Raw genomic sequence first — 22,177 nt, forward strand, 5'->3', positions numbered from 1 at the left:
TGTCAACAAAACCAAAAAAAGGTATAATGAAATTGCCAAATTAATTTTGTTTCATTCAGATTTCACACGATGCAATAGTAGTTTGGGCCCATGGAGAAATTAATTCAAATTTCGAATTAGGTCCATAATTTGATCCAAATTTCGTTCCATTAGTTAATTCAGAAGCACATGTTGATACAATAATATATCAAATATACAGCAATCTTCCAGAAAAACTGCAAAATTGTTTGAATTCACCCAGACCAACAAATATATTAAACAAATGGCAAAGATATTGGTGAGAAGAGCCCCAAATTTTAAATATATATATATATATATATATATATATATATATATATATATATATATATATATATATATATATATATAGAAGAGTAGTAAAAGCTGAACTCCAGGTGTGATCTGTATTGCATACTTACATTGGTCCCAGGGAACACTGGGGAAGCTGACACTCATTGTAGTAGTTGGCATTACCACAGTGATAGCCGCAGTCTTCCAGGTCTGGTGCTGAGCAGCTGCCCTACTGCATAGTGACCACGGGGGGAGGGGGGTCACTTGCTTGGCATAACCACAATTCACAGCATGCCTTGTATTTTTTTCAATGAATACAAGGCATTCTCTGATTGGGGAGGTGGAGATTGTGATGTCACCACTCCTCTCCACCTTGTCAAATCAGAGAATGCCCTGTACGTATTGTGCAATAGTGCAGCCATTTGGCTTCAAGCAGCTCCAAACTGGACCAATGTAACTGTGCAATTAGGATCATAGCTGGGAGTTCAGCTTTAAATGTACATAAGCAAAGTTTATAAGGACTGGAGGGCTATGTATATGTTAGAGGGTGTCAGGAACACAGAGTTCATGCCTGTGAACAGAATCAGGGCCATGTGCACACCTACATGTGCACGTGAGCATTGATGTGCTCATGAGTGTGAGCATGCACGTTTGAATGGAGCTTGGTGCCCAGTAGCCTAATTAAAAGCACTGCAAGATTCAGATCAGAGATTACAGAGTGGTCACCCGCTCATTCTGCCACTGACCTAATCTCGTGTTTACATCTGTGTTCTGACCCAGCTTGTCTGGCTTCGCATGCTCCTGAAACTATGTTGTTGACTCTGGCTTGTGACCCGACCTTGCCTCCGGATTGGTATTTTCTCTGCTAACTGGTAGGGACCTTGGACTGGCTCTGACTCCGCTTCTGGTTCCTAATTCTGTACCTCTGCCTCCTGGTTGTTGCCAAATTCTGCCTGCCTGCCCATGCATCTGAGATCCTGCATCTGTCAGCTAGCCTGCTGCACAGTCTTCAATTCCACATGTACTACAAGATCTCCAGGCCTGGATCTCCTACAGGCACCTGTGTCACTCTTGCCCTGTTATACCCCATCATCAACCCCAGGGGAAATGGGACAAGAGGTGTAAGGGAAGCCCTCTCCTCCACTCAGCCTCAGTCAGGTAAGTGACAGACTAATGAATGTTTTCAAAGTGTCAGACATCGATTTCACCACATGGCTGTCACATTCACACTGGCTAAAGCCTGCCATAGATGGTGCAGAACCAGCCGTAATTCAAATCATGTACGGGCAGGCTAAATGTACCCAAGTGGATTGTTTGTTCAACTTGTGTACAACCAGCCCACCTGATTTTACATGCAATTATTGCAAGTGGCCATCATAGCCACTAGCAATATTCACTGATGGAGGAAGCAGTCTCCTCTGGGAGAACACAATGGCTCGGTGGGAGGGATTCCCCTGTCAACACTGTTTACAACCCATGGAAAGAAATTCTCCGTTTATGGCCTGCCTAAGACAGAGATAAATCTTTTGCATTTCTGGTGTTACAGTGAAGGGACAAAGGATGGGCTTGTGTTTCCCCATCCATCATTCTTTGGAAGATATCTGCTTTATCTTTGGCTATTTTAGGTGTACAATACCATAGGACTTTAAAAAGAGGTGCTTCAAGCATCTAAAAGCTTGAAGTAATTAAATAAAAAATTACAAACAGTTGAATTTACAAGTCTAGCTTGGTTAACAACAAAAACCTGTTTGTCCTGAGTGAATGCTAGAAAAGCATGTTTGCAACTTGGAAAGGCCACCAACACTTGATAAGATATACAGTATAAGCTACTGAAGGAGATAATGTGTAATGATCAGCCTTATAGCAGAGTGTAGAGTGGATCTTCATCACCATTAACCCTCAATTACCTGGCAAATTTTTGTCTTGCTAGAGTTGTAGTCTAGAATAAAAAAAAAAAAAAAAAAATTACGTGCAGGCTTCAGGCTGATGTTCAACAGTAACTATGATGGTAACTGAAACACTAGAGATGTCAGTCACCAACTCCCGGCCGGTGATTCCGCACCGGCACTCGGTGATAGTTGGGGAAAGCTGACAGGAGAGACAATTCTGACAATTAAAAAAAAAAAAAAAAAAGGTTTTTAAAGATTTCAAGCAAACATTTTTTGTAATAGCCCACAATGAATATTGTTCAAATAGGCTAGCAGAAAAACTATTTGCAGAAACTTCTTTCCATGATTATAAGGGTCCTGCATGTGGGATCCCAAGCATGCAAAGCAGATACTTAAGCACTCTATGTCCTCTATTCTTGCACAGTATACTATATCCTGGGCTGTTTTCTCAACTCTCAATTCCTAGGTGGCCTTAGTGTATTTGTTTTATCAATTCAATGGACATGGAGCAGTGATCCTTTTGCCTTTGCAGATTCAATCATCCATAATAACCAACATTTCATGAAACTTCCAAAATGCTGCCATTGCTAGAGAACATGAATGCTGTGGACAGCCATTTGGTGAATTTTCAGTGTTAACAGAGGGGCATCATAAGCTGAATGATCTTCCAGTTTTCTAATATTCTTACATAAAGTAGGGAAGCTGGTCATAATTAAATTGACTTTATCTGCAATTGCTTACTCAATAGTGCCTTTATCTCTGAGTGGTAGTCTCATTAGAGTAACCAGAATTATGTTCCCAGGCTTGTAAATCGCAACAATGTCATATCAATCTTTGTGACCTAGAAGAGCTAGGAGAGTCTGTAGAATTTTTCTTAGCTACTTCTAACAGGTTGTAATCAGATTCAGTCACCTATATACAGTATGCACAATGAAAAAACATCTATATCCACAGTGACAAACATCTACTTTTCTACTGGTGCATAGTGGTCCTCGGTCTCCAATCAGTGACTAAGGTCAATACCTCCTTGTGTTTGCATACATTAACCACTTGCTGACCGCCTCCCGTGGTAGTATGGTGGCACAGCGGCTCTCCTGTGCTGGATCATGAATATAGTAAGTGATCTGGACACCTCCAGGTAGGGCGCGTGCCTCCGGAAAGCCAGCTGTGCTGTGATTAGTCACAGCACAAGCCCACCAGTGGGTGCCCACCAATGATTGACCACCAGCACATGCTGATGAGCAAGAATTAAGACAGGGCAGAGCTCTGTTCTGTCAGTGGAGTTGTGCCAGTTTTTGTTTCCCTGCAAAGCACCACGCTGTACACACACAAAGCACTGTTGTTAGGCATACACTTAACCCTTTGATCACCCCTAGAAGTTTAACTCCTTTCCAGCCAGTGTCATTAGTACAGTGACTCCCACAAAGTGTTTGTGTCAAATTGCCCCCATACTATCGCAGTCCCACTATAAGCCGCTTATCGCCTCCATTACTAGTATTAAAAGTATTAAAAAAAAAAAAAAAATAATAATATATATATATATATATATATATATATATATATATATATATATATATATATATATATATATATATATATATATATATATATATATACACACACACATATATATATATATATACACACACACACACATACATACATATATACACACACACATATATACACACATACACACTCATACATACACATATACACACACACACCATAGTTTGTAGACGCCATAACTTTAGCACAAACCAATCAATATACACTTATTGAGATTTTTTTTTTAGTACCAAAATATGTAGCAGGATACATTTTGGCCAAAATTTCTGAAGACTTTTTTTTTAAATTTTTTATTGGATATGTTTTATAGCAGAAATTGTCGGTCTTTTTTCATTTATAGCTCAAAAAATTTTTAAAAACCCCAGTGGTGATCAAATACCACCAAAAGAAAGCTCTATTGCATTATATGACCACACAATTGTCAGTTAAAGTTACAGCGCCAAAAAGCAAAAAAATTGCCTGGTCATGAAGGGAGGCTACATCTTCTGGGGGTCAAGTGGTTAATATAATTTTCCCTTCTTTTAGCAGGTTATTGTTTTCTAATGTCAAATGCACTTTTTCCTGTTAAGATTCCCACAGTCAAAACATCCAGGTTCTCTCAGAGGTGATGCACATCAGAAAGCTATGGGATTCATTTTACCAGATAATAAGCCACAGTTTTTCAATTTTGTTTTTGAGGTTTTCTGAGTGCTACAATGTTTTCAGGATTCGACTTTAGACTTTGGCTCTTCAATGAAAAAAAATGTGGCCAACATACCAAACTTTACTTCGTATGGATTTTTTATACTTTGAAATTTAACTAATTTCTTCCAAATCTTTCAAGCCTGGTTTCTAAATTGAACTCAAGCAATTCTCCTTTAATGTTTGTAAGCACTGTGAAGTATAGCCAAAGCTTTTTTTTGGCTGTACTTTTGTGCATCCTGTGGAGTTCATTCTGCACTCCAGTGACCCGTTTTCAGCTGACAGTGGACTGAAGTTCGCTGTCGGAGGACGTCACTCAGACGGTCCAGGCTGGGGTAGATCCCGACTTTAAAAGTTGGGGTCCACCTCAGAGTCTGGAGCGGCACCTAGCTCAGCCTCTCAGTGAAGTGCTGAGATCCTAAGCCAGCCTCTCCCGCCTCCTCCACAGCCCAGTGCTCCAGTGAGCTCCAGGGGACAGAGCAGACAGCGGTGACTGACAGTCCTGTTCTCAGCTCAGAGCAGAGAGGAGTACTCAGCGATCATGTGACTACTGCATTTGTAGCCCATTCACACTTCCAGCAGCCCTGTAACCAAAAGGTCCATAACTCGGTATGGAGCATCAGCCACAGAAAGTCTGTAAGAACCTGTGCACTGCACCCACAACCCACTGGCAATGCTTTGCAGGTAATACAATAGCAATGAAAGTGAGCGCTCTTATGGCAAGCAGCTGAACACTCAAGGAAACCAAACAAAACCTTGTCATAAATGTATAAAAATATATGTGCAGCGCTAATGAACAAATTAAATGAAGTATGTGAGAAATGTCCCCAATTTTTAGAACAGAAATCAGTGACAGTCTCTATAATGAACATAGAGTGATATACAGCTTCAATCCAGTGGTGGTGCTCCCAGTAATAAGGTAAGAATTGCGCACTCACCAGAAGAGCATTTTAAGTACGCAGTATGTAAATCAACAGGGATCCCCTTCACAGGTATAGGTCTGGACTGGAACTCAGGGTAGGTTCTCCTTCAAGCTGATAAGGACATGAGCCCTCAGAGGATGTAGGTAGATCTAGCTGGCCAGAGATCCCTTTAAGGAATAGGCGGGTACAGATGCCTGCTTACAGGTGCTTCCCTCTCTGGGTATGGTGGACTGGTAACTGGATTACAGCAGGGCTCTATAAATAATATAGCTCCTTCCTCACAAAGACTTCTCATTGTCCAGAGAAACCTTCTCAGACTTCCAAATCTCTCCTGACTCAACTTTAAATGGCAGGAAACTCAGATCCAGGATCCACACTTGTCCTGTTCCACAGTCCTAATCCAGTGTGACTCCAGATCCAGGAGACTGCGTAATTAAATTACGCTTCTGGTGAGTGCGTAATTCTTACCTTACCACTGGGAGAACCACCACTGGATTAAAGCTGTATATCACTTTATGTTCATTATAGAGACTGTCACTGATTTATGTTCTTAGAATTGGGGACATTTCTGACATATACTTCATTTAATTTGTTGATTAGCGCTGCATATATATTTTTATAATGCTTTGCAGGTGCTTAGGCAAAATTTAAAAATGCACCTTTTTCCTGCAAATATGGACAAATGTACTGTTTTTTTTGTTGTCCACCTGTCATTTTTTCCCAGTGTGACCTAATTGGAAGGTACACTCATCCCTGTGGGCAGGCGGGTGTAATCGGACTTGTGTTTATTGGGATGCAGCAGTAAGTTACAACTGCATTAAAACTAATAGGAGACATTGTTGTCAAAAGCCATGTCGGAGCAAGACATTACCAGAAGCTGTCTTCATTTCCTGCTAGAGGCCTGAAAACGTGAAGCAACTGCTATAAAATTACTACTGAATGCTCTGTGGTTTTGTTACACTATCTGAAAAACTTCCAATTCATCTAAAAATGCAAGACCACACAGCTCACAATGATAATGATCTAAAGACTTAAACTGTAGCTGCATTTATCATACAGTATCTCACAGAAGTGTGTACACCCCTCACATTTTTGTAAAGATGTTATTATATCTTTTCATGTGACAACACTGAAGAAATGACACTTTGCTACAATGTAAAGTAGTGAGTGTACAGCTTGTATTAGGTTCCATGCACACTGGGCACTTTAATAATGCTGGTAACGTTAGCTGTGTAAAGTCAAACTAAAAACGTGAGTTTTTCAGGGTTTAGTGGCGTTTTTCACATTTGCACTTTTTAGAGGTTTTTTTTTACAAAAAAAAAAAAAAGTCCACAAACGCTGGTTTGCCACTAAAAAATGCCTCTAGAATCCTACTAGTTCTGTTTTTTTTCCCAGCCAAAAAACGTAGATTACAGTCTGTGTGTGCATGGCCACATAGGATAACATGCCGGGGAATGTACTGGCTGTAGAAAAAAACCCTGTCAAAAGCCAAAAACAGCCGCTGTAAAAACGTCCAGTATGCATGGAGGACTAACAGTGTAAATTTGCTGTCCTCTCAAAACAACTCAACACACAGCCATTCATGTCTAAACCGCTGGCAACAAAAGTGAGTACACCCCTAAATGAAAATGTCCAAATTGGGCCCAATTAGTCATTTTCCCTCCACCATGTCATGTGACTCATTAGCATTGCAAGGTCTCAGGTGTGAATGGGGAGCAGGTGTGTTACATTTGGTGTTATTGCTCTCACACTCTCATACTGGTCACTGGAAGTTCAACATGGCACTTCATGGCAAAGAACTCTATGAGGATCTGAAAAAAAGAATTGTTGCTCTACATAAAAAGATGACCTAGGTTATAAGAAGATTGCCAAGACCCTGAAACTGACCTGCAGCATGGTGGCCAAGACCATACAGTGGTTTAACAGGCAGGTTCCACTCAGAACAGACCTTGCCATGGTCGAGCAAACAAGTTGAGTGCACGTGCTCAGCATCATATACAGAGGTTGTCTTTGGGAAATAGACATATGAGTGCTGCCAGCATTGCTTCAGAGGTTGAAGGGGTGGGGGGGTCAGCCTGTCAGTGCTCAAACCATACACCGCACACTGCATCAAATTGGTCTGCATGGCTGTCATCGCAGAAGGAAGCCTCTTCTAAAGATGATGCACAAGAAAGCCCGCAAACAGTTTGCTGAAGACAAGCAGACTAAGGACCTGGATTACTGGAACCATATCCTGTTGTCTGATGAGACCAAGATCAACTTATTTGGTTCAAATGGTGCAAGCGTGTGTGGCAGCAACCAGGTGAGGAGTACAAAGACAAGTGTATCTTGCCTACAGTCAAGCATGGTGGTAGGAGTGTCATGGTCTGGGGCTGCATGAGTGCTGCAGGCACTGGGGAGCTACAGTTCATTGAGGGAACCATGAATGCCAACATGTACTGTGACATACTGAAGCAGAGCATAATCCCCTCCCTTCAGAGACTGGTCTGCAGGGCAGTATTCCAAAATAACAACCCCAAACACACCTCCAAGATGACCACTGCCTTGCTAAAGAAGCTGAGGGTAAAGGTGATGGACTGGCCAAGCAAGTCTCCAGACCTAAACCCTATTGAGCATCTGTGGGGCATCCTCAAATGGAAGGTGGAGGAGTGCAAGGTCTCTAACATCCACCAGCTCTGTGATGTCATTATGGAGGAGTGGAAGAGGACTCCAGTGGCAACTTGTGAAGCTCTGGTGAACTCCATGCTCAAGAGGGTTAAGGCAGTGCTGGAAAATAATGGTGGCTACACAAAATATTGACACTTTACACCCCTAAGTGAAAATGTCCAAATTGGAGCCACTCACTTTTGTTGCCAGCGGTTTAGACATTAATGGCTGTGTGTTGAGTTATTTTAAGGGGACAGCAAACGTACACTCTTATACAAGCTGTACACTCACTACTTTACATTGTAGCAAAGTGTCATTTTTCAGTGTTGTCACATGAAAATGTGCACTTAAAGTACATCATTGACTTCAGAAGGTATAATGTAGATGGGTATACATGAGCTAACCACTTTCAGGCTATGTGGGGTACCACCCAAAAAAGAAAAAAAAAATTGAACATAAACATTTGGGTCAAGGGAGAAGAAAGGAGACTGTAGAAGCAAGGATCAATCAGATGTTGCCAGCAATCTGTCAAAGCTACCAACCTAGTGTCCAGCAGGCCTCCGTTTGCCATAACATGGAAAAGGCAACTCTGCCCAGGTTTGGCAAACCCAGTGGGAAGTCTGTGAAACACCACACCCCATTGAAGTAATAAAGCTAACTATATTTTTTCTGGCCATTTCCAAGTCTAATTGGCAAGCTACTGTTGAAAGAAGAAGAACATAGGGAGCTGGGCACTGCCATTGGGGGATAAGTGTTTTTTTTTTTTTTAAATTAATGTGGCATAACTAGATCCAGACTAGAAAAAAGGGGTCATTATTGTACACAGCAGCACGTCCAATTGTACCAATACAGTGATCAGTGCTAAAAAAAAAAAAAAAAAAAAAAAAAAAAAAAAAAAAAAAAAAAAAAAAAAAAAGCACCGACACTGTACTAATGGCACTGGGCAGGAAGGGGTTAACATGAGGGGCGATCAAAGGGTTAAGCTGACAGGGAGGAGGACTGTTAGTAAACAAAAACAGTCCTCCCTTTCGGAGATCCTCGCAAATCATCAGTAATTACATGCCTGGGCCTGGTGATTGACAGCCACAGATGGCAGCGCGGGTAGGGCGCGCGTCCCCTACCTGGAAATGCAAAATCATGTATATATGCGATTTTGCGCACTGCTGCCGCCCTGTAGCAGTATTTCTGTATAGGGCGGTCGGCAAGCGGTTAAAGGCAATCTCACAAAGTTTATAAACAAGCTGCTTAGACTATATATAGATACAAAATAACATTGTTACTTTTATGTCTTTCTGTTCATTCACCTGCAGATCAATGGGATAAACTTCATCTGCAGATGATGTCAGTTAAAGCAACCTGACAACAGTATTTATTTATTTTTTTTTTAAATAAAAGGTTTCTCCGTTTAACCCTTTACTAACCCTTAATTTACTCTAAACAATCCTAACCAACCATTCATATTTAAAGGATTGAAACAATGACGAGTGGTTGACCATCAGCATATTGCACCAAATCCCTAACAAAATTTTACAAAAGGTGTGTGAATTAAGAGATTTTGAAGGTGCATGACAATAATCCAACTAATTTTTGTAAAAATAATTAGTACCGATTTATTTATAACAATACAATTACATTGAATACAAAATAGTTACAACGATCTTGACAATCACAGCAAGGTTGACTGTTTCCTGCGGTGCACAGATGATGCTTCCCTACATGGTCCACCCATCCTGGGCTTCCTCAGGGGAAGAAAAAGGCTATCCTCAATACAGTCTACAATTGTATCAAACACACTAATCAGACATAATTTATACCATATACATCAAACTACAATATATGAATTTATATTTCCAAGAAATTAATTGTCCAGAAAATGATCTGCCCCCCGCTTACCCTTGGGACCATGCTGCCAAAATCATGCATTAAAACAGAGACAAACAAATGCTGAAACAAAGGCCCAGGTATTCATATTTAAACTTATGTTTAGTTTGGGTTTTTTTGTTTCTTTTTAAAATGTGAAACTTAGAAATGTTAAATGTGTAAAAAAATAATAAAAATTTAACAACCACACACTATTTGTAAATAACTTTGAAATTCCTTGTACAGGAATCATAATTTTAATGTCCTTTTAAGCAGGATAAATTACCAAATAAGATACACTTTATCTGCAGTAAGAATATTTGTTTTTAAACTACCACTGGTCAAAAAAAGAAAAAGTATGTTCTGTTTAGTTATGTTCAATTGTCTAAGGATTGTGAAGAGAAAAAAAAAATAATTGTTGCATGGTAATAATTACATCCCCCCCTAAAAAAAAACAAAAAAAAATCCCCACAACAATATATGCATCACCTTGTTAAGTAATGACAACGTTATCCCTGAATAAACAGGTTCATAGCACAATTGTAAAAATTGCTCTGGTCAATAGGGGGTGAACAGGTGTGAGAGGCAAAGTGGTTAAACAGTAACATTGAAAGTACATAAATTCTTTGAGGCAGGGTTCACACTGATGTGGTGCAGAATTTGCAGCATTTTCTGTGCAAATTCCGCACCGCATCAGAATCGCACCCCGTTCATGCGAACCGCTGTGGGTGTGTATGTTAAATTAACAACACCCCAAAAATCGGTCCGCAAAACGCAGTGCAGAATCGGATCACATAGGTGTGAATACCCATGCGATCCGATTCTAGTGCTGACCCAAAAAAGGGTCCTGCACCTTTTTGGTGTGGTTGCGGTGCGATTTGAGCCATACAGAATGTATGGCTCCAATTGCACCACACACAAATTGCATGTGATTTGTTCGGTTCCTGTGTGAATCACACGCGATGTACAATACCGCATGTGTGTGAACCCAGCCTGAATAATATGCTAGGGGGTGCTATGAAGCTACACATTATGCCACGGAACGGAGCAATGTAGTACTTAAAAATAAAAAAGGAAGAATGTGCGGTTCCCTTCAAAATTAAAAGCTGACCCTTGACCCAGGCATGCAGTAAGCCTGCTCTACCCTCCCCATTCCTGTAGCATACCAAGCGCTTTTCCACACTGGGGGAAACTTGTACAAGCTTCCCCTTTCCTTTTTGCAAGGCACCTTGTCCCAGTGTTGAGGAACAAGTGCCTCTTCTGCACATCCAGTTTCCAAAAAAGGAAGTGGCAGCTTGTGGAGACTTCTAAAGGAATCTGAAAAAACACCTTTATGATAAGGGGGGGCCCACATAACCATCCCCTCCCAGATAATGAGTATAGGGGTACATTAGTAACTCTTACCCATTGCCAAAGAGTTAAATGTAAAAAAATGTAACACCACCATGACAAAGTCCTATAGCCCCTTCTGCCAATCTAGTGTCCCTTTAACAGGGTCTTTATGCCTGAGGGGCAGGTAGGGCTCCCCCAATCACATGACCATTGTGATATGCTGTCACTGTGGTCATATGATCAGGAGCCATTCCTGACGGCTGTTGATCATTATTAGAGGTGCATAAGTGCAACATGCAAGCATTAAAGTCCACCCTCTCTTCCCCTGCACGTATGCATTATTTGAGTGGCAAGACATTAATACAAAAAAATATAATTATATAATATATAATAAATATAAAAATAAATTAATAAATAATAATAATGTTATTACCATTCCCTGATGTAAACCCATTAATCACAACAACCTGCTGTGTGACAATGCCAAACCACCACACTCCCGCTGCTAAAGGAAATATCCTGACCCTGCAGGAACATAAACATGTTACTGGGGATCCTGGGTTAATTTCAGCAGCCAGAGATTTGAACTGGCCGATTTGTTTGGCGGTATGGTGAACTGCACACCAGTTGGAAGTTTGATCCAAACCTGAATCTCATTTCTAACCATATCTATCTCTCATATCTATGAGTATTATTAGATTTTGAGCCACTTCTGAATTGTATGTTGCGGTAAGCAGACCCTCAAGGAGTCACTATCACACAGGGAGATTTATCGGACCAGCCCAATGATGTATACATCAATTCAGCAGTACAATGGGATTATTCAGGCTATTGTGGTAGTCACAGCTGCCCTGCAGGATGTCTCTATACAGCTTTCAGGAACTACTTGTTCTGATACATTACACTACATGTATGACGTGGCAGTGTGACAGTACTGACAAACACAGGTGATTAGCGACAGGCAAGATTACCACCACACATCTCTTGCTTCACAAAGCCCTGAATTCTACTGCTGGCACAAAGCCTTCTGGCATAGACAGCCATAGCATGAAATAAGCCAGTCTATTGCAAAGATCCTATCACAATGGATCAGTGCCACGGTACACCATTTATAATTTGTACATGGCTCACCAAATTCAAGCAGGTAGCATGTATAACACTCCTAGAAATTGTGTGAGGTCACAGAGCTCTACTGTGCTAAAGATCAGAGACACTAGATCAGGGGTCTCCAAACTGTGGCCCAAGGGCCAAATTCAGACTGCTCGAAGATTTTATTTGGCCCTCTGATGTAAGAGGAGATTGTGAGGGGTACCTTGATGGAGACAGATAGTTATTCATTAATTTAAATTTTGGGGCAGGGCAGCATGGACAGAAGTAGATTTCAACTAAAAGAAGAGACATCAGCACAAGGGGCTCCTGCTACTGACTGTAAGCTACATCCTTTGTGCTAGGTTTTGTGGGGTTTTTTTTCCCTTTCAATTTAGTCTGTATCTAGGCTTTAGGGCCAGCCATACCAGCATAGGTTTCTCTTGTTCAGCAAGCTGAAGAGAAATATGCACATGTATGGCTAGGCTTGCGGTACACACAGCAATGAAATTGATTAGGTTTGTTCCTCCATGCTAGACAGTGTGGATTGAGGAATCTCTAGTGTCGGCCATTGTATTCAAAAGGCAAAAAAAACACCCACAGTTGTCTGAACACATGAACAGCAACTGAAACACCCACAGTTGTCTGAACACATAAACAGCAACTGAAAGTCACAGGAAACAGTCACTATTCAGCTGCCAATTTCCACCAGGCTCCAATTTTTCTTAAATAGTAAAAAAAAAAAAAAGTATTACAGGCTGTCAGGGGCTACAGTTGTTTTTGGGTTTTTGGATGAAATTGCACATGGAGCAATTACCTGTAGTTAGGGACTGATCACCCCTGGATGCAAACAGAGAAAGGCAAAGATATCCTCCTGGTGAGATGCAAAAGTAGCCTAAAGCCACATTCATATGGGCAAAAAATTGCCCTCCTGTATCTTCCTGTGGCCAGGAGCCCAAGTGTTCCGATCAATGGTGGCTGCTCAACTTATTCAACTGAATGACGGTCTAGAAGGGGAGACAGGGCTGTCTGTGGCTGTCAGCATGTACTTTATTTACACATCCAGCCCACAGTTGGGGACAGAGGTCCATCCATGGATGCAAGTAGATTGCATCCAGGGGAGGACATGTCACTAACTGCAAGTAATCATTGGATGTGCGGATACCTGTGCATATATGCTTACAGATGTGGACAGTGGCAGCTCCTGTCAGCCTGTCATTAAATAGTACAAGTCGAATAGTGGCCGATCAGGACACCTGGGATCCCAGCTTGCGGGTATCCACAGTATACTTACAGCAGGAAACAACAGGAGGACAGGAGGGCCCCTTTTCATGTGAATGAGGCCTAAATCTCGTGAATTTCATGAGAAGAGGAGAAGATGCTCCAAGCACTGTGCTTCAGTGTATTGTCACAAGATTTGGAGTACATTCTCTTGGATCTCATCAGCAGAATGAAACTCTGCACTATGGAAGACGGAGGAAATGTCAGTATATAGTCAACAACCCCCCCCCCCCCCCCCAAAAAAAAAACATTGCTTTTATTTATGGTTTCAGTAAGGGAAGGGGCAAAATTATTAAAAAGCAAAGCTTGCATGCAGTGTACACTTCATCCAATTTAAAAAGAAACCAAACTCTCAAATTGTGCCTAAAAAAAGAAAATGCAGCAGAGGACAAAGCACTAGTCACCAGTGTTGCCTGTGGTCCCCCTGCAACTGATCTTTTCCCTCATTACTGACTTACCAAGCATTGTTCTGCACGGTGTGTCTGTGTGGAGGTGGCCATCTTAGTAGTGGCATGGCTTAGCTTCTCCATGTCAGAGCCTCCAGCAAGAAGAATAGTGATCAGCACAGTAGTGACAGCTCCTAAACTCACTCCAAATCTCCTGAGACTAGCAGTCAGAGGCAACAATGCCCAAGATTTCACACTGCAGATATACAGCTACAAGGATGTAGAGACAGGAGTGACTAGGCATCCTCACATTCCAGGATGTGCTCTAACATTTTTCAGGACAAATTCCAGACAAACGACATACAATCTATTAGGGTACTGCTCAGGCATAACACCTCTAAATGGTCCCTATAATATAGTGAACCTTATTTTTTAATTTGAGGTCTATTTTAAACTATTTTAAAGAAAAGTAGAGAGGAAAATAATAAATGGAGGCTACTGCTGACCTCTTCTGGAAAACACAATATGCCTGCCTGTCACAGTTACCCCTGTGTTTCAATACTCACCAGCCACCTTGAGCCATCAACATCAAGCCAAGGGTGCAGATAATAACGGACCGTCTTTCTGCAGATATGCCCCTGTGAGTAACTCAGGAAATATTGAAGTAGTAAAGCTGGCCATAGATTGAGCAATTTAGTTTTCTGCAACCATTGGTTCCCCATCAACAGTTACTTTTGATGAGGGAATCTGTCCTGCGGAGCCCACTGTGGTCTCCTGGTGAGGAGTGAGCTGTCCCTGCCGGGGGAACACAGGGATTACTGCTAGCAGCTAGAATATTTGCTAGCAATAATCGCATGTAAAATCCGACAGGCTGGTTGTATTCAACTTGGGTGCATTCAGCCTATCCATACATGGTTCAAATTTTGGCTGGTTCCTGCTGAACCGTCCGAGATAAGAACCATCTGTGGCTGGCTTAAGGACCCATTCAGGTGGGTGGCTGCAATTCTTGCCAGAGGAGAAACTAGCCCCATACACAAACTGTAAGCAAGCAACCATAAGGACAGGTTTGTATCCTGTACAAACCGATGGCTTGGTGCTGCTGCCATTCATATCATACTAGCGCTCACAAGTGGATAGGAATATTGACCAGCCCAGGATGCAGACAGTTTGCAGTTCTGGACGCACAAACTGGACTCTGGTTTGTATATGGCCAGAGCACAGAGTGTTGCTGCGTACAAATGCAGAGTTTAGCCACATCTAAATGCTTCAGTCCAGACACCATTAGAGTTGCCACTTCATCCCTTTAATTACTCAGATTCTAGGGCTAATTTAACCACTTGCCCTCCAGAGGATTTACCCCCCTCCAATTTTTGCGTTACAGCACTGTGTTACTTTAACTGACAATTGCGTGGTCATGCAATGCTGTCATGCAATGCTGCACCCAAATAAAACGTACGTCCCTTTTTCCACACAAATTGAGCTTTCTTTCGGTCGCATTTGATCGCCTGTGCATTTTTTTTACACTTTTTGCTATTAAACATGTCCAGTAAAAATTCTTTAAAAAAAAAAAATAAATCAAATTTCAGCCAAAATGTATTCTGCTGCATGTCTGCTACAAAAAAAAATCCCAATATGTGTAAATGAAATGGTTTACGTGAAGGTTCTAGCGCTTACAAATAGTGGTCTATATACTGGGATTTGTTTCTCTATTAGTAATGACGGTGATCAGTGACTTTTAGCAGGACTGTGGCGGACATTCTGACACGGGGGGGAACTAACTCAATACAGTGATCAGTGCTAAAAGAAAAAAGCACTGACACTGGGCAGGAAGGGGTTAATGTGAGGAGTGATCAAAGGGTTAACCATGTGCTGGAAGTGTTTTACTAGGGGGCAGGGGGTGTTCTTCACTGTAAGCACACTGATCGGGATGACTGTACTGTGCACAGCCATCCCGAGCAGTGTGCTTGAGCTGACAGGGAGGAAGATTGTTTGTAAACAAAACAATCATCCTCCCCGTCAGAGATGCCCAGTAATCACCAGGCACTGGCAGATAATTATCGGCTGGGACCCAGTGATTGACATCCGCGAATGGTGGCACGGGTAGGGCGTGCATGCCCACTACCCAGAAATGCAGAATGACATGTATATACACACACGTGATCCTGCGCACAGGTGCTGCCCTGTAGCAGTATATCTGCTATAGGGTGGTCCTTAAGCGGTCAATGCACATAAGGCATAATGGGAGTTTAATTACTATCTTAAATCGGCCACAGAACCTGTGCTTTTAATATTTCTTTGGTTTTAAAAGGGATGAGGTGGCAACCCTAGACACCTGTCTGAATGAGCCCCATGTCAACACCCAGGCAGTTCACATTTCCAGAAATGGATCAATATCCCTGATATTTCTCCACATAGTTTTACTACCATGAGGAGTACCAAAATGGTCATCTACGTTATTTCAGATGTCTTTTCACATCTGTAGGCGCAAAGAAAACAAGCATCACTTACTATATGTCTTCACATATGTAGGCGCAAAGAAAACAAGCATCACTTACTATATGTCGTCACACTCCAAATACATCAGGGCCAATGTAAAAATATTAAAATTATTCTCTTTTCAATGACGGCGAGTTTGAATGACTCAGGTAACAGAAATTCCTGTACAACAGCTGCACCTTTCAACCTCACCTCAAAAGAAAATGCTCCACGTCAGTACAGGGGAAGGAGACAAAGGCAGCAAACAGTTGGGTGTGAACAGGCAATGTCACTGCCCCTCCAACAATGGTCACAATGGGAATACGAGTGTGAGCTTTACTGACACATTTCACAAGGGGCTTCGAGGTTTTAAAAAGCCCCAATAAATCACCCTCCATTAAATGTGTACTATATCATGAAATTACAGAATAGAGGACATGAAGGATTTATATGAAGCACAGCAGCGTGTAACTGTAGGCTGACCTGCACACACTCCGTGAGGTAAATCAAGCAGTCTTATCTTATATGTGACTAGAAGGAGTAACCAGGTGATCAAAGTGCACCAAGCGCCTAATCTGATTTCCCTGTCAGAACAATGGCAGAGGCTTCTTGGTAGTTACTATGGATTAGCAGAGTTTCACCAGACCAGAATTACTATAGCATCTCCTATTATTATTAATCACAATTAAAGTAGACTTCCAGCCAAAGTTGTCAAAAAAGTCCTGGCAAGAGCTCAAACTGCTCCAAGTCCTTTTTGGAGATTTCCATTCACTTACTGACTGTATATGGTAGTCATACACGCTGTCAGAGATTTCCCCTCACTTGCTGTATATGGCAGTCATCACGCTGTCGGAGATTTCCCCTCACTTCCTGTATACGGCAGTCATCACGCTGTCGGAGATTTCCCCTCACTTGCTGTATACGGCAGTCATCACGCTGTCGGAGATTTCCCCTCACTTCCTGTATACGGCAGTCATACACGCTGTTGGAGATTTCCCCTCACTTGCTGTATACAGCGGTCATACACGTTGACGGAGATTTCCCCACACTTGCTGTATACAGTGGTCATACACGCTGTCGGAGATTTCCCCTCACTTGCTGTATACAGTGGTCATACACGCTGTCAGAGATTTCCCCTCACTTCCTGTATACAGCGGTCATACATGCTGTCGGAGATTTCCCCTCACTTGCTGTATACAGTGGTCATACACGCTGTCGGAGATTTCCCCTCACTTCCTGTATACAGTGGTCATACACGCTGTCGGAGATTTCCCCTCACTTCCTGTATACAGCGGTCATACATGCTGTCGGAGATTTCCCCTCACTTGCTGTATATGGCAGTCATACACACTGTCAGAGATTTCGCCTCACTTCCTGTATATGGCGGTCACACAGGCTAGAAAATCCAACACCATTTTGCCTCATTTCTGTTCCACTGACAATGTTGTCACCGACAGAGGAAGTGAAGGGAGCATTACCCTAATGGAGCCACATAGTGATAAAAACCTGGCAGAGTCGTTAAGCTGGCCATACATTATAGCCTTCGGGCTGAATGGAAAAAAACCCAGACTCCCCCATCCACACTAAACAGCACAGTTGGGTCCATTTGGATGGATGAGTCTCCCTTTTCAATAGGTGGCAGGGGCCGACAAGACCACCCACTAAACATATTCTGGCCAGTTCACGAGGACCTGGCTGACTTTCATTGTATAGGCAGCTATAAAAACAGAAACGTGGCCACAGTTACACTTTAAGGGCCATTTATATCTATGCATGTGTGTGGGGTGATTTTGTACCATTAGGCAGGTGTGCTGTCAGGCATCATTGAGCATTTCTTTTGTTCATGGACATGCATTTTGAGGCAGGTTTTCAATGTTTTTGAATGTAAAACTTGGGGTGGACAGGGTTAACAATCACTGACCATGGCAGGTCAAAGTGTTTCTAAAGGCTTTTTTTTTTTTTTAAGAAAAAATAAACATATCTATACTTACCTGCTTTGTGTAGTGGTTTTGCACAGAGCAGCCCGGATCCTCATCTTCTTGGGGCCCCCGCATCCTGTCCCCTCCCTACTGTCAGGTGCCCCCACAGAAAGCAGCTTGCTATGGGGGCACCCTCTGCTCCATTCCTCTCTCTTCTCATAGGCTCATGGCTGTGATTGACAGCAGTGGGAGCCAATGTCTCCCGCTTCTGTCTTGGCCAATGAGAAGAAGAGGGGGTCCTGGGAAAGCCAAGACTCCAGTGCACGTCGCTGGATCGAGAGGTGAGTATTAGGGGGCTGCTGGAAAGCTGCACAAGGAAGTTTTTTTACCTTCATGTATAGAATGCATGAAGGTAAAAAACCTTGAGCCTTTAGAACCACTTTAACCTCTTGCTGCCCACATAATGCATGTGTATGGCAGCAAAGGGCTTTAACACCTATATGTATCTATGGGCGGCAGAGGTTTCTGTGCTGACAACACGCTCAAAGTCTATCAAAGACAGCTCACAGTCTGTACTAATATTCGGGAACTGTTGGGAATGGCTTCTGATCATGTGATTACTGTGACAGCCAATCATTGTGGTCATGTGACTAGACAGATCATCATGCCCCCCCCGGCATACAAGCCCAGGTAAGGGGATGCCCTCATTTACACACAAACATTTTTTCAAGCGATTCCCAAATTGCAACAATGCACAAGATGAAGAGTCTCATTCTCAATGGGCCCATCTACACCTGGGTGTTGTTGCATGAAGGCTCCTTTGGCCCCATAGACTTTACGGCTTGCTCACACCACATCCATTGAGCCGCATTTTCTGCACACCACTGCATGTGTATGGTGTGAACAGGGCATACAGAAAACACCATACAAATGCTGTGGTGTGCAGAAAAAAACAACTCATTGGTGTGAACAAGCCCTGAAGGGAGGACATAAAGAACACTTTAAAATGACATGAAGCTGAAATTTGCTTCTGTACTAAACGTCATACAAAGTAAAAAAACAAAACAAAAAAAAAACAAAAAGAAGCTGCAAATTGTCTAGCTACTATGCTTATGCTGGGTAAATGGAGGCTAAAGCACAGAAAACACTGACCTGTCATATATTTCAACATGCAGATGGGAACAGGTGTTGTAAATATGGACAGTTGGACACATTTAGGCCTCATTCACATGAGCGCACTGATCTGTACACCCATGCAAAGCGTTTTCACTGGAGCGGGATGCATCAGTGTTCAGTGCAGACATGTGCACTATGCGTCCTGCAGCAATCAATGCAAGAATTGATGAGTGTAAGCAGCTACAATCAGCTGTGGCCACCAGCGACCTGTCATTAGCGAATGGGGCCGGCAGTTGCACCAAGCCGCAGCAGGAATCCGAACATTACTGACGCTGCACTTCAACACCAGTCTAAATACCCCGTGTGAATGTAGCTCAAAGCCCCATGCACACAGGACGTTTTAAAAACGCTCCTCTTCCTCCTGGCAGTAGCATTTTGGAAGAAAGAAAAAAAAAAAAAACCTGACACTTGTCAAAGTGTTTAACGCTTTTACAAGCTTTAGGCATGATTACAGAAGTCATGCGTTTGGCAGTTCATTCATTTCATTGGCCAGAATAATCATTTATTCTGGCCATTGAAATTATTTAATACTCAAGCCTTTAATATGTCTAGCATTAACATGCGTTTAGGTGCATTTAGACGCGTTGAAATGCATCAAGCGTTTTTTCTGTTGCTGCTCCTGGACGCACTGGCCCTGGGTTTTTTTCCTTGCTGGCAAACGCTACTAAAAGTCTGTGTATGCGCATGGACACATAGGATAACATGGAGGGGCGTTTGGAAGCAATACAAAAAAAAAAAAAAAAAAGCCTGATGCCCCCAAGTCCTCATGCACACTAGACGTTTTTACAGCTTCTGTTTTTGGCGTTTTTTTTCTCACCCAGTCAACTCCCCAGCACATTATCCTATGTGTCCATACACACATAGGCTTTAATCAGTGCTTTTCTTTGGCTACAAAAAAAACCCACAGAACTAGTAGGTTTCTAGAGTGTTTTAGCTGTACAAACGCGGCGAAACTGCGTTTTTTTTTTAGCAAAAATTTTCTATTTTGTCTAAAAAAAAAAACCCCGCTACCAGCGTTATTAAAGCGCCCAGTGGTCATGGAGCCTTAAAGTGGCTACAAATACACCCTGTGTGCATGAAACCTACACATCCTGTAGGAGAGCTTGTTCAGTTGAAAAACTACAGACTTACTGGCCAGATCACCAGATGAAAATAAAGGAAAGAAAAGAAAGCCTACAAAAAAGAAAAACTAATGCGGCCATCACATCTAAAAGTTTTAAGCTACAATATCTTTGGGGTTTCATAGCCAGCAACTTCTGGTCTTAATTAAACCGGTGCAAACAGCAAACACAGTATTGGCTGGCCATACACAATACAATTTTCTGTCCAATTGCCTTTAGATTTACCTTCAACTATGTAGTGCAAAGGCCTGCCTAATTGGATACAATTAAAGTGTTGTTAGGTTTGACCTCCTATTATATGGTTTCTGGTATACCTAAAGCAAAATTCTCAAGAAAATTGTACAATGTATGGCCAGCCTTAGACAAGTGTACAAACTCAGAACAACCAGATCTCAATCACACCTCCATCTCTGACTTAGAAGACAGGCCGGCCGAGGATGTGGGGGGGGGGGGGGGGGTTTCCAGCCATCCCCGACTCAGCACAATGACTAATGTCCGGCAATATGAAGAAGTAGACGAGGATCGGCCATTCTGTGCCGGTCTATGGGGCTGCCAAGCAAACAATGTACAATAGACGCTTATCGTCGGTAACACTCACAGTGATCTCATAGTGAATGAACAGACACTATAGAACATGTCAGCACCCAGGGGATGAAACACGTGAGACCGATGAGCGCTATGTACCCCAGCATACAATGATCACAAAGTTGGAGCATCGGGTGGGAAGGTCCGCTGTTCTGTGTAACAGTCATGGGAGATCAGCTCTTACCTCTGTGATCGGAGATCGGACGGCTCTGGGTGATCCGGGAACAGTCAGTCTAGGCGGAGGGCACAGGCAGTGTGCTGTCAGTGAGCGGACAGGGCTGAATCAGGAAATGCACAGTGATGAAGGAGGCGCACCGCACACAGATCGGTGATGAAGGAGGCGCACCGCACACAGATCGGTGATGAAGGAGGCGCACCGCACACAGATCGGTGATGAAGGGGGCGCACCGCACACAGATCGGTGATGAAGGAGGCGCACCGCACACAGATCGGTGATGAAGGAGGCGCACCGCACACAGATCGGTGATGAAGGGGGCGCACCGCACACAGATCGGTGATGAAGGGGGCGCACCGCACACAGATCGGTGATGAAGGGGGCGCACCGCACACAGATCAGTACACAGGAGGAGTCTGTGCACACAGTGATACCTGCACACAGAGGAGGGGGAGGGGATAGGGATCACATTGAACAGGTGTATTCTAGAGGGAGGAGGGAGGACAGGTTCCACCAGGTCCTAGAGCTCTGTACACTGACTGCAACATCACCCCCTCCTCCACAGAGATGTTGGGGGAATATCCATCACCACATCATCCACACTACCTCTATATTAAAGTAAAGCTAAATACAAAACTCAGTGGCAGTCATCTAGCACCCAGAGTGAAGATACCAAACCCAAACCAACCCCCCCCCCCCCAAATAAAATCCCCTACCACTAACCTTCACACTTACCACCTAAGCATAAAATCCCTTTTGCAAGCCAAAATTCTCCCCAAACA

The 22,177-nt window shown here is 42.8% G+C and overlaps 1 protein-coding gene across 1 annotated transcript in view; it reads right to left on the reverse strand.

The window, feature by feature from the left end:
- GALNT6 (polypeptide N-acetylgalactosaminyltransferase 6) overlaps window positions 1-21,791 on the reverse strand; it is an 81,714-nt gene extending 59,923 nt beyond the window's left edge. The window contains exon 1 of the mRNA XM_089692973.1: window positions 21,405-21,791. The gene's annotated coding sequence lies outside the window, so the exon portion shown is untranslated. The remainder of the gene's footprint in view (window positions 1-21,404) is intronic.
- Window positions 21,792-22,177: the final 386 nt, after the last annotated feature.

The sequence above is a fragment of the Staurois parvus genome, unplaced genomic scaffold, assembly GCF_062004578.1.
Source record: "Staurois parvus isolate SC_StPar_1 unplaced genomic scaffold, SC_StPar_1.0 ptg000023l, whole genome shotgun sequence".
NCBI classification, from domain to species: Eukaryota; Metazoa; Chordata; class Amphibia; order Anura; family Ranidae; genus Staurois; species Staurois parvus.